This window comes from Thermobia domestica, chromosome 2 (genome assembly GCF_964235325.1).
Source record: "Thermobia domestica chromosome 2, izTheDome1.hap1.1, whole genome shotgun sequence".
Lineage (NCBI taxonomy): Eukaryota > Metazoa > Arthropoda > Insecta > Zygentoma > Lepismatidae > Thermobia > Thermobia domestica.
Window position 1 is genome coordinate 132,195,803 of NC_137455.1, and position 14,235 is coordinate 132,210,037.

Genomic DNA, 14,235 nt, shown 5'->3' on the forward strand with positions numbered 1-14,235 from the left:
TAGTTAACAGACAGGATGTGGCGTAACAGCGTAGTTATACAGGGCAGAGCGAGATCACGTTAAAAGGATAGAAATATTGTTAATTTTGTTGTCAGGAGAAACATTTTCACATAAATGAAGTTGTTGTTGTTGTGGAACGGTTTTATTTCTGCCTCAAATTTGGCTTGTAAACAATAGGATGATTTTTAAAGACATATTTCATTTTGCTATTTGTGGTTAATTACTCGGTGTTAAGTAATTTCCTGAAAGTGGCTTCAGTGGAACCTGGGATACATAACTCTCGACCAATTAATGTGGTTATCGAATAGATTAATGTCAATGATTCAAATATGAAATAAAACAATTGATGATTTCAAAGAATGAATTACATCACATAGGCAATCGATTATACACAATATGTTGTTATTTTCTTCTCGGAACCACTCCACATTTTATACTCTGTCTCATTTATTATGGAAGAAAGGAGACGAAAAGAAGTAGAGTACAGTCTGATTTAAGTATAAAATATCGAAATTTACTATAAAAGTACATGGTTGATTGCTTTTCTCTTTTGAGAACAAGCATAATATATAACAAAATCTGTAGTTTCGATTAACCACAACCAAAAAGTTATAGTAGTTTACAAGATACACAAATTTAAAAAAAAATATTAGTACAATGCGAATTACTAACACAAATTTTATAAACATTTTACCACAATTAAAATAGGAATAAAGAAAAATGTATGGGGCAGCTAATTTCTTCTACAAATAAAAAAGATGCCTTGTCGAATTGAGAACATACAAACAAGGTGAAACTCGGTTTTCGTTAGTCACTTAGCAGGTATCGAAGCTAAGTTCAAAATAACTAAATACTCAAAGAATCTATTTAGAGAGGCAATGAGGATGGATTTCTTTTCTAAAATGAAGGCACATTACTTTGATTTGGAAAGGGAGAACTGCACGTAGCATTTCTTAAAACTTGATCATAAAGAATGCATTCTCCACTCACATTTTTAAAGAACTCTTAAATGTTATTTATAAACATAATGCATACGTTTATTAATGTCAATTATGTATTAGAGAATATTTGTGAGTATAGAGATATATTTTGAATAACACAAACTCAAAATATTCTTTGCAATTATCTTTACGTCTTGGTGTAGAATATGTATTTGTTGCAGACTGTCCTTTCTTTACTTCCAAAAAGAAGAAATTTTACTAGTACTAACTTTAAATTCACAGTACAAGAATTAATAAACTTGTACCTTAACTCATCATTCAAGAAATTAACAATTCTTTTTTATAAGGTTAGGTTCATTCATTGAGTGGGGTTTACGTCCTTTGGCAGGATAAGAAGGAATACACTGCCTAAAGTAGAACATGAAGAACTACTCGGGGTTTCTTCGAGTTCTTGTGCTTCAGCAAAAATTGAACCAGGGATAGTACCGTTTGCCACCTGGAAACGAAAGGATATTGTTTCCATAATTTTGCAGCCACTGTTCAATAATTAAAGATGGGTAATGAAAATGTTATACATGTAGATTTGATGGTGGAAACTGTGTGTATAATGTACCTGTTCTTAAAGTTGAATGTTTGTATTGCGTTATCTAAACAATTACTGTTTGCTCATTCTTTCTGAAACCTACATCAGAGTATTTATTATAGCGAGCATATTGCACAAGTTTTTAAATAAATTTTAACATACACAAACTACACTACAAATGAAACTTCTCATATTACGCCCTTTGTTACTTGTGTCGATTTTAGAACAGAATTAGCGTCACCATAGTTTCGAGTTAGTTACAATTTTATAAAATAGAACATTTGAGTGAATGATTTCAATGACTAAGATTTCACGTATTTTTCAATTCCTCCAACTTTCTTCAGGAAATATTGTAGAGGATATCAGGCTTAGCTCCTATTTTGAATTCTCCCTGTATGTTGTTATTATTCTTCAAACAAGAAATTGTAATTATTAAATTATAAAGAAGAGACTTCCCTATGTTGTCACCTCATTCCAACACAAATTCATGCTTACCATTCTCTTCCTAGTTTCTGTAACTTCATCAAAACAAACTCAACCACGCCGTTTCAGCAATTAACAAACTTCCCTATTGACCAAGATAATTTTGATGAGCTAGTCACCCACGCGGAGCACCAGGAAGAAGCGAAAGCAGGGAAGTAGAACAAAACCAGGGGACACGAGACCCTCTAGGTGAGAAGTGTGACAGAAGCCGACAGAAACAGACTTTGGACCGCTATTCAGAAGAGTCGTCTTAATAACAATTGGGAGACGGTTGGTACGCCTGGGCCCTCACCATCCATTGCATGACAGAGGTGTCATTCCGAAGAGGTCAGGACGTATGGGAGCTGTTGCCCTGAGGTTGAGAGGCTCTTCCGGGATCGATACTAGACGGAAACACTCAACGGATTAGAGGATAAGGCTTCACCCGATATTTAAAAAGGTTCATTACATCGAAATGGCTGAGGTACAATGAAACCCTTTCCTTTCCTAACCTTTGCGTCTCTGTGATCTCTTCTATTAGAAAACATGCATTTCATTTCATTCATCCCCCAATTAATCACTTCAGTGCTGTACTGCTCAGATTCCCACGTACTTTCTCTCTTGCCATGCGAAGTGCTATCCCCACATTCTTTTAGTAAAAACTGATAATTGAGACAAATAACTGTGGTTTTAACCCCACAGTACAGTACAGCAAGAATATATTTTACATATGATACTATATGGTAATCTGTACGTGTTATGTGTTTCAAGTTATACAAACATATTAGCATAAACTTTTAAGTTAGTTTTTCTCACTTTATCTTCTGAACAATTAACGTAATCACTCAATTCTGTAAGTTTCTTTGAATTTAATTTCTTTAGGCATAGTTATACTTCTAATATTCGACACACACTAAATTATTTTGTTAATACACAAGTGACCGAACGTCATTCCACTTCTACTTAAGCTTATACTCATATAGATATAAAGTGGCACATGTAATGACTACATGCAGAAGTTAGGAAATTACTATTTATATCTAAAGAAATGACTGTTTTTAAATTGTATCCAAAGATAGAATTCGAAATCTTGCACAAGTAAACGTTAAATAGTCACGTATTATAATCTTTCTCTCTTCATCTAAACACTAAACCTAGTCTTTGCAGCAACAGTTTCCTATTGTCGGTAGTCCTTTTCATCTTTGTGTACAAAGAAAACCTCATTTTATTTATCATTATTTTTTAAAAACACAATGTTCTAGGGCGTCCTCTCGTCTTCTTTCTCAGTATCTAGTCTTCAAAAATGTTTCCGAGAAGAGAGTCATGCCTCAGTAAATGTGACAAACTCGGAAAAGAATCTAAGTTTAAAATGATCACAATATTAAAAGACGAAATAACAAATCTATGGTGAAAAAAATAAATACCAAAACGAAAGTTATAGTCAAAAGGGAAGTTGGAGGAGAGACTAACATCAAAATAGGCAGCGATCAACTTGAGAAAGTAGCCACAGTTTGCTATCTCGGTAGTAATATAGAAAGAAACAACATAATTCACAACGAAATCAAAGAAAGATAGTACTACCCAACCCTCACAAAATAAAATGTACCCTTTTATAAACAAGCACACTAACATCCACGCTAAGAAGACATTTTTAAAAATCTTCATATGGAGTGTTATGACATATGGGTGTGGGACTTCGAAAATTAGTCAAGCAGAAGAAATGTTGAGTCGAAGCAGCAGAAATGTGGTTTTGAAGGAGGATTAGAATAACTAGTTGGATCGAATGGAAGAGCAATAAAATGGTACAACAAGAAGTAGCTGAAGGAAGAGAACTTGAAGTAGGCAATTAAATGAGACAAAATACACATGTACAAGAGTAGATACATCCTATCAATTAACACGGTGGGTAGAACTGAGAGATAACTCAGGTGAATCAGTGGCTGCTCCAGAGTTCTGCAAGAGATAAGTGATATCGGCACTAGCCGAAAACGTGCTCTCCCCTCGCAAAACCTCGCGGGCTTTGGAGCCCTCTTGTGATTTGTTTATTGTAAAGACATAAAAGCGTTCTTCAAGTCATGATGAGTGGCACAAATATTACATGAAAAATAACAACGAATTTGCAATTACATAATCCTGTACACAGTATACGATTTGCATACAGAATTATTGAATCTAATTATAAATACTTCACTCAGCACAAAGAATTCAAGTAATTCAAGAAGTCCGAAACAATTTATGGCTTGGAGGAGGATTACAAGAACTAGCTAGATCGAAAGGAAGAGCAATAAGACGGTACAACAGAAAACAGCTGAGAGAAGACAACTACTTGAAGTAGTAGAAGTAAGTATTACAATAGGCAAATTGAATGAGAGAAAATACACATGTACAAGTGTTAGATATATTCTAACAATTAATACAGAGCTCAACTTATTACTTCAATTTGCATTTCTCAATTGATTCTTTAAAAATAAATAAAAATAAATAAATAAGTTACATACTCATTAACACACATAGTTATTAATTGTGTCATTTTAGACAAATATAAAACATTAAGTAATAAGAAAATATTAAATTGTTTCATTTCCTGTTTTTATGATAATTATTAACTTTAAAATAGGTACATGATAATATTTCCTTGATGTATTGAAATTAAATTACGTATTCGATTGCGATTGTTTCTAAAGTAAATGATTTCCAGCAGCTAAACATAGACATACTATTTAAAGTAGATTTTGAATCACATGTCCTCCTACTGGAAATCAAATCCTGGTATTCCATGCCAAACATGAATTTGCTAACCATATATCCATGAGGAAACTCCAAGAATGAAGCTCCAAAAGTGAAGTTCCGCAACTGGAGATCAAATTTACTGGTGCCATTATTACTATTCCTTGCCGTACATTTACCCTAAAATACATGACAAATGACTCAAATGTACGATAATTCTTACCTTTAGGCTGGTAAAAACAATACAAATTGATGTTTATGGTATATATTTGTAGCAAAAATGGAAATTTTAACTTTCGAGGTAGCGTCCTTTCAGGTTTTGCTTGTGTGTCGGGAGGGGGCAATACTCTCGGCTGGAGTTTAGCATTATATTATCAGTTAAAATGTATATTCATCTCAAACTCGAGGAAAGAAAGTGTCTCCTGCCCTCCTGAAATCACATCACTGATTGGTATTTCATGATTATTTATTTGAAATACCAGCATAACACCTACACATTTATTTGTGGCTATACATGCAGTTTTTACGTAAATCAATTTGAAATATAGCTGCAGAATATTTATCCCATCCCTGGACGATTGCAAAAAAAAAAAAAAAAAAAAAAAAAATGAACAGTGTATTAAGTAAATATTTTATTTTTCCTCCATGATCATTTGTGTAAGAGCATGGCAAAACAAACGCAATGCCTCGAAAATCCACTGCAGAGTCCTCCCGCTCTTGAAACAATGAGATAGTCTGTTTTCATCGAAAACCAGAACAAACTTATTCACCTAATCATGTATACCGCGCATAATCAGCATACATCTGAGAGGCTTTGTTTTAACTCTTTTCCTAATGCCCGCCGAGGTAGAAAATGAAATGCTTTTCAATGACAGTGAGTGTGATTATATTGTACTTAAGAATAGGCGTTTATAGGAATCTTCTGTGACAGCACGTGAACACTAGAAAGACCCATAGAAGAACACTTAAAAAGATAGCAATATAAGCATTTAGCTTACGCAACGCTACCCAACTGCTATGGGTGTTAATCACAGTTGCAAACTCCGTATTAAAATAACTGGAACTTATATTCGGTCGTTGCTTATTCGTATAAAGAAACATATGATCATAATTGTAGCTTTTTTTTTTTAAATAAATATTTTCTTCATATTAATTGGAAAGGAACGTGACTTTTTGATTACATTACAGATCCCTCTCTTTAATAAATCTATGTCTACAACCATATTTCATCAAAGTTTGGATAAGACTTACTCAATTTTGTGTTCAAAATCCACCAATTGTTATTTATAGCAAGAATGAGGGCAAAATTCATAGAAGGACATCTAAATAATGAGATTAAATGGCGCCGATATTGGACGGTCCATCTCGAGCTCCGGATTAATACAATTTTAATTTGGTACAAATGTTTTTTATAGCTCTTTTTAGTGTGAAACAAATTTTAAACGAGTGTGGACAATTCTGACAACCATAATCTTACTTTTTACAATGTTTACAGTGTATAACAATTAGTTTAACACGGGCGTTTTCGGACAACATGTCTGCGCCATATTGTTTTATAAACCATAGTGTTTATCAATTTGCTTAAAACAATTTTATACCTTTTAACAATATATAGTGTAATAGCTGACATGGCTGATGGCTGCAGCATTAATTCAACCCATTAGTGGTTTTAAGAAAGAAAGAAAATTCATAGAACGAATCTGTTAAGCATTAAGTTAGTGCTGTATTTGGGTATAATTAAAACTTATGATTTAAATAAGAAAATAAAATTATTATTCTTAACAATTATAAGCCGTTTCCTAAGAATCATTTTAGCATGCAATTAAAGTGCAATGTAAAATCCAAATTTTTCGTATTTTTCCTCCAATATTGACTTTTCTTTGAAGTACCGGTTGTATATTAACAGAGGCAAACATCAATGAATCCGTTTAACAATATTCTTAGCTGTTGCAAAACATGCTGCAGAATAAGATTCTATAGTCAACTTTCTATCATGTACAGAGAAAATAGATCATGATTTACCTTCATAGCTGTTACCAATTGTTGCTGTAACTTCATGATAATCTTACATTAAAATATGATAAATAAAAACAATCATTATTGTTGTGCATCTCTTTGTTATGGCCATTTGGTGCTTATCAAAGAACTGAAAATAAAACATTTGTGATTCAAGAAGACTTCGTTAAGATAATATAAAAAGGTAAGAAATATCTTATTAACAATGAGGTATAACAACTGCTCTAAGGATAAATCTAGAACACAATTGAATCTCGAAGAACCAAAAACCAGAATTACAGAAGAAATTTCAAATATACTTTCTGCATTTTCAAATCCTCATATAAAAACAATAAGGGACATAGTAACCAATAGTCCTATCACTCAAGAAGAACAATATCGGAATGGTACAGTGCAAGATTGTCGTTCAGTGTACGCAAATGGATGTAATGAGTACTTAAAGGGTCCTAAAATACGAGAAACATACGTTCAAAACGAATGTGACGCTGAGAAACAACGGTCAATTAAAAAAAGTAGAAATGATTTCAATAATTCCTGTTTACTGGAAGATCCTCAACGTAGCTGTTGCTCATCTTCGGCTATAACTAAAGATTCCTCTGTTGAAGGTCAAGAAATAAAACTTTCATCAACGCCTCGTCCACCACGAGGTTATCTTGAAGAGAAATTTGAGGAAAATATAAACTATTTTAACGCTTATTTGAAACAAAAACAAAAATGCATTGAGGAAATTTGCCCAGTGTTGTTGCAGTCTATTTCATCAAGAAGGAAGAGCAACATCGAGAAGTTAGTAAATTTATCTTTTCCCACAACAAAACAAAATCAAACTATGTACTCAGTACCCAAAGAAGACAATAATAGTCAGCATCTAATGATGAACATCAATAAGATTCAAAATCAACAGTCGGTATTAACGCCAAAGGAAACTGACTCGTCGCAGAAAGCATTAACTACAACACAGAAACTTGGTAACAAAGATCTAAGCAAATCAACTGCAGATCAAAGTGGTTTGTTACAAACAAGTGATAAAGATAATAACAATTTAAAGTCTACACAAGGATCAACTGAAAACATAAGAAATACAAGGATTGATCTAAGTAAAGTGAACGAGAAAGCAATAGATTGCCTGCAAGAAATACGAATTCCATTATCGCCATTGCAGGAAAGAGAAAATAAAGACAAAACATTAGTTATCCAAATTGTAATGCCAAAAAAGAGTGAAAATAGCGTATCAGTACATAGTTCGCCAAGTCAAGATGAAACTCTATTATTTGAAAGTAGTAACAATTCAACTAAATATATAATTTTACCTAAAGTTTCTATCACATATGAACACTCTTTAAATGCAGAACGTGCGACAATCCTTGAAAATGGGAATATTCTTAAGAATGAACAAAGCAAAACTCAAATGATGTCATCTAAAGAAGACAAGAAATACGTATCAAAGAAGCCACTGAACAATGATGAAATATGTTCAACTTCTTCTGATCCGCGAATTGAATTAAAGGATAATTCTAATATTCATAAAGATATTGAAAGTGCTACAACTGAAAAAAAGTTAGTACACATTTCGCCTATATGTAAAACTCATGATAAAAAAGATTGTCCGTCAAACAATAGCATAGATCTTTCTACAATTACAGAAGAATCTAATCCATCATTACAGGTGAACACTGAAATCCGTAAGTGCGAAGGATCTAAGATTAAAAATAAGGTTAATAGTAACGACGGGTCATTTTTTAGATCAGATGAGGACACAATAGTGTTGAGGAAAGTATCTGGTCGAAATGACTTTGAACGTTCTCGTACAGGTAAATTAGTCCGCGTCTTTCAAGGAACTAAGAGTAAAGGCCGTAGTGCTATTTACCAGGTAGTCAAATCACCTTCAGGTCACTTGCCAAGTTCATCTTTATCATCTGATGAAAGCGAAATTCAACCCAGCAGCAAGTTAAGTTGTACTAGTGTACTTGATTCTTTTGAGGACAAAGAAAAAGGACGAAATAAAATTGTTAAGAATAAATTGTATGAATCAAGACGGGGAAGGGGCCAGATCTATTCCGATAAAGGTTCAAACAAATCAAATTCGTTTCAAGCATCCTCAACAGCTAGGAAGCCGCACATAGATTGCACAAATAAGTTAGGTAGGTTCTATTCTAAACAAAAGCATTCCATCAAGGATAATTATATCAAGGAAAACAACAGGAATCAATCATTCAATTCTCTTTTACAAGATAGAACAAGTGTATCTCAAGGTCATAAATATTGCAACATCTGCTCACGAAGCAGCAACAGGAGGCATTGGAGAAAATATAAGAGAGAAGAGAGTATAATATCAATTGATTCCAAAGAGAAAATCGGTGATTATGAATCTGAAACATTAATAGCTTGCACTAACTATGAAACTCCAAGAAACTCAGTAAACAAAACTACGAATGGTAGTTTTAGAAAGAATATTATTGAAAAACCAATTTTCACACCATTGCCATCTCAAGATATAGAAGATAACTCAGCTAGCAGCAGTTCTATAGATGAACCATCTTCGCCTAAAGTACCTGCGAAACAAGATTTATCCCAATTGAGTCACAAGAAGCGTATCAGGAAGAACAACACTGATTTTGATTCGATTTCCGAAGTTCAGAAGGAAGAAATGGACATAAACAAGCTGTGTTCTTTAGTAAAAGAATTACATTCAAAAGGAAAACCATATTTTATTAAGATAAGGCCTAAGAAACACAATTTTAATGATAATGATTCAAAAAACAAGACAAAATCTAAACCGCCACGAGCATATTTAATGGATATTCAAAATAAGGAATATCAAGACGAACTCAGAACTTCAAACACATCTTCCAAACCAAATTACAATGATCATGTTTACCACATTTATGACATATCAACTGGATTACCAATGATTGAATCTTTGACGAAATTCCCTGAATTTCCACCCAGAATTGACGAAACAGGAATTGATACATCGAACACACCAGAAACTAATAGAACATCAAATTACCTTCAGTCGTCTTTTTCTCAACCGGTACATTCATCTAAGATGAAAGAAAACACATTTGTTTCAGAACAGGATACCACAAAATCAATTTGTAACAAATTTCGAGAGATAAATTGGTCAGCGGATGCACTTTCGACATACAAGACCGCTCAGAGACAATACACTAACAGAAATAATGGTAAACGATTTTCAACACACTATCAAACGCACAACGAGAAACAAAAGAAGAAAACACAAGAGTTTCATAGTGTCATTAAATCTTATATATACTATCTTTCCAGTAAGTTATCAAACTCTTCGTCAGCTCATGTGGGTTATATCGTTTACGCTGCTACTGAAAACACAAGTTCAAGAAATCGATTCCTTAAGAGATTTTTGAATCATCTCTGGAACAAATCACCGGACAGTAGCGATATCCTAAGAAGCAAAGTCTATCGCCAGCTGAAAGAAAAACATTTGTTTCAATGTAATATCAAGGACTCGAGAAAATCATAGGCAATAATATTAGCAATGCGTATGTAACATGAGAAAAAAAGTACATTGACGCAGCTACATAGCCCATAAGAGGTATAAACGTAACTCTTTTTTGCGCACAAGTACAACATTTCTCATGAAGATTGGGATCCTATTGCTAAGATTGGTATTTACTTACAAGTAAGACAACCTTAACATCCATGAAATCACTGGAACATTGACAGCAGAAAAGTACAAAAGGTTACTGTTCACATGTCTTCAAATATGCAGTTACTGTCTCTACTATTAAATATATTTTGTGTCTGTGTTTGCATTTTTCAATGACAAACTTATTTATTATAACTATCATATTATTTTTATTTTGCATTATCTTAAATTAAAAACCTAACTACTACTGTAAACACTAGAAAGTTAATTATCAAATTTGATAGTCTATCATATTTAACATACATTTCTTAATGGCAGAAGAAGTAACGTGTTAACATTTTGCCCACAGATCATAGAAAGGGAGAAGCTAATACAGGGTAAGTCAAAATTACATCAATAATTTCAATAATTGATTAATCCAGGTTAGTGAAACATAGACAAACATAATTTATACATACAAAAAGGAATAAGTGCTATCGTTAGTCAACTACTGATGTAAACCAAATGGGACTACATTCTATAGACTAAGTCCGAAACGTTTAACCCAGATCCTTACGTTCTCGGATCTCCTTACAAGGGAAATCAATTTTCCCACCATTCTGTTACAGATCAAGGTGTGTATTCTCAAATAGAAATAGACCATCTGGACAATGCCTCCAAGTAAGTATTCAGGTGGAATGTAGAAAACAATCATATTATATGTCGAAAACGAAGATACGTTAAAAAAAAAACAGGTATACTACATGGTATACTGGTATACTACATAATACGAGATTAAAGCCTGTGGAAAGTACACTGTCAAAAGAATCTGGCTCGCAACCAGAGGGGGAATAGGGGCTCCAGCCCCCTAAACTTTTGGTGGCCCCAGCAAACCTTAACAAAAAAAAGAATGCTATTATTAATAGAAAAAACACAATTTAGCTATTGGTAAGAGAATGTTTAATGACTTAGTCCCCCCCCAAACATATTCATGCCTTTTCCCCAAACCTCTGTGGCTGGTTGCGGGCCTGAAGAGAACAGTAACAGAAACAAACGGAAAAGGCCAACAATCTTACACTTTTGGCCTAGTGAATAACGTAACGAATTTGCTAATATATATTTTTAATATGGGTTCGAATCATGGCTAGGCAAGCTTTCTATATATACACAAAGAATCTTCATTTTACTGAAGAATGTTCATCTTTGAGTGCAAGAAATGTATAAATGTATGTCACATCTATGTAGTATAGTACATTATAGCCTATTTATACAGTATTAAACAGAATTACAACTATTTCTTCTCTTCTCTCCAATGCTTACTTCGGTGTGGGAGGTCCATATTCAATTCTCGACCGAGCTTACGTGGTTCGGATTCAACGTTAAACAGTATGTCCAGGTGTTATATAACCTCGGTGTTGAAAGGGACGCCAAACCTCAATACAGCACAATCTAATGTTTACTCTTGAACAGAAAGGAATATGGAAAGATCCTTATCCTAGGAACTAAGCTTTAGTAATTTGCACAAGCGAGGGCGTCATTTCTGGAGAGGAAAATGGCACTTGCTCCCCTGAACTTGAAATGTATGTATATTTTAATCCATAATATAATGATATACTAATGAAAAACGTGAAACTACGGAGAGTTTTGACCGTACCTCCCAAATAAAACCTGAAATGACACCTACGGGCAAGGATAATCATTTTGTAAGAAAATAAATGCTCGCTAAATTTGATCAATACTAACAAAAGTGTCCTTTCTCGTCACAAGAATAAGGTGTAATAAATATAAAACGGAAAATTTGATTATTGTAGAAATTGTCCCAAATTTTCCCTTCAAATATAAGTTTTTTTTTTTTAAATGCTAAATCACGTATTTTTTAATGAATAGATTATGTATCACAGAACACATTTTCAATTTAAGCAAATCCAGATATTGAGCGCTTTCGGAATAACGAATGAGAAATTTGTATATTTTGTAAAATTCTCCTATTCCTTCTTTAGAGAGGAGTTTTGGATATTATAAAAAATGAGTTACTTTTCAATCTTAGAAGCTGTATTTTAAGAACTGAAATAGATATTTCCTTATTATTATTTAAAAATTTCTTTATCAAATTTCACACCTCCATGTTAAATGAATCCTTACATTCGACACTTTCAAAATAAAAGAAAGGGAAATTTAAAATAGAAATGATCCTCTTTAGTAGCGAAAATTTTTTGAAACGCTGAAACAATTCAATTACTTTTAATTAAAAGAGTATAATGCCAAATGCGATGATTTTCCCTATGAGCTATCTGAACGATATGGTCTACTCCCACAGACGTCACACTATAAAGGATTATTATTATTATTATTATTATTATTATTATTATTATTATTATTATTATTATTATTATTATTATTATTATTATTATTATTATGGGTCTTTTATAATAATTGCCTGTAAAATTCACTTCACTGATTTAAATAACCTGGAAGGAGTTATTGGTCTATTTGAACCTTAAAGGAACGGGACTTTATATACTCAAAACATCTCGAACGGTTTTAGGAGTTGCATGTAAGTCAGTTGATTGGCGACAAACAGAACCGATGAGAACTACGATGCAGAGCTTGTGACACTCTGTGTATACATCGACTCAGGATTTTTGTCAAGCCACTTTTATTAAAATCCATATCCTAAGGGGAAGGAAGGGATTCAAAATGTATGAAAAAATATAGCATCTCATGAGCTTTCATCTCAGAGACTTGAAATTTGAAATATGAAGTCCTTAAATTAATGGATGTGCCCAGCGTTTCAGAAAATTCTGATTCTAAGGAGAGGACAAGGGTCAATTTTTATAATTTTTTTTCAATATATAAACACACTATCGACGTTGTTTTTCTTCACTATCAACCGTAAAACGTTTGAACTGTTTCAGATGAATTTTGAAAAATAGTTTACTTAGGCCGAGCATGTTGTTTATAATTTCATCTCAATTCAAATATGTTTCCAAATTGAGATAAAAGGGCTAAATTATAACTTTCAAATATTTTGCACAACTATTTCTGTCGTGCAAAGAACAGAAATTTCAGCAAGTCTTTCTATAAAGCTTTTTGGCCAAGGGAATTCATTATAGAGAGTTGTAATTTTGTTTATAAAATGCATATATATCCTGATAACATTTCATAGCGGCGATATAGTTTACCACATCAAAGAGGATAGATTAGGTCAAAGACATCCACAATTTACATTTTTGATTTTTTTTTACTCATGAAATGGAAAAATATGGGCAAACCAAACTTACAGAGAAACATACCACGGTCTAATACTACCTTACCATTTTTTTATTTAGCAATTTCCAAAATTTAAGTTTGGTAATCCTGTGCATCCCTCCCAAAAGTTAGAAGCATCGACCCCTATAACGCCATACCACGTGATCGGGTCACGTGACATCTCTCACCCAATCAAAGCCGAATGAGATTAAACAGGCCCATATTACTGTGAATTTCACAATTATGTTTTAAAAAATGTTGATTGATTTATTTACATGTAAATTTGTGAACAATGATTAAGAATACATTGTTTATTTATCAAGTAGAAATTGTTGGCATGAACAAAGCCTTGGAAAAAAGTTGATAAAATATAGAATTTTACAAGTTTTACTTCATTTTAAAAAAAGAAAACTAAAATTATTATGGTCAAGATAATCTATTGGGATTACTCTCTAACAGTAACAAATGTTGATACTCGTGAGATATGTTTATTACTTTCTATAGCTAGTATATGTTTATTAATTTTGGCTCAGCTGTATCTGCTTATTCGACAAGAAGGTAAATCCCGAAATTTTGTTCAATATATATTGAAGTCTGTTTCGGCGTACTTTGGGTGCTTCAAGCATAAGAAAGAGGAAAATACGGATACCAAT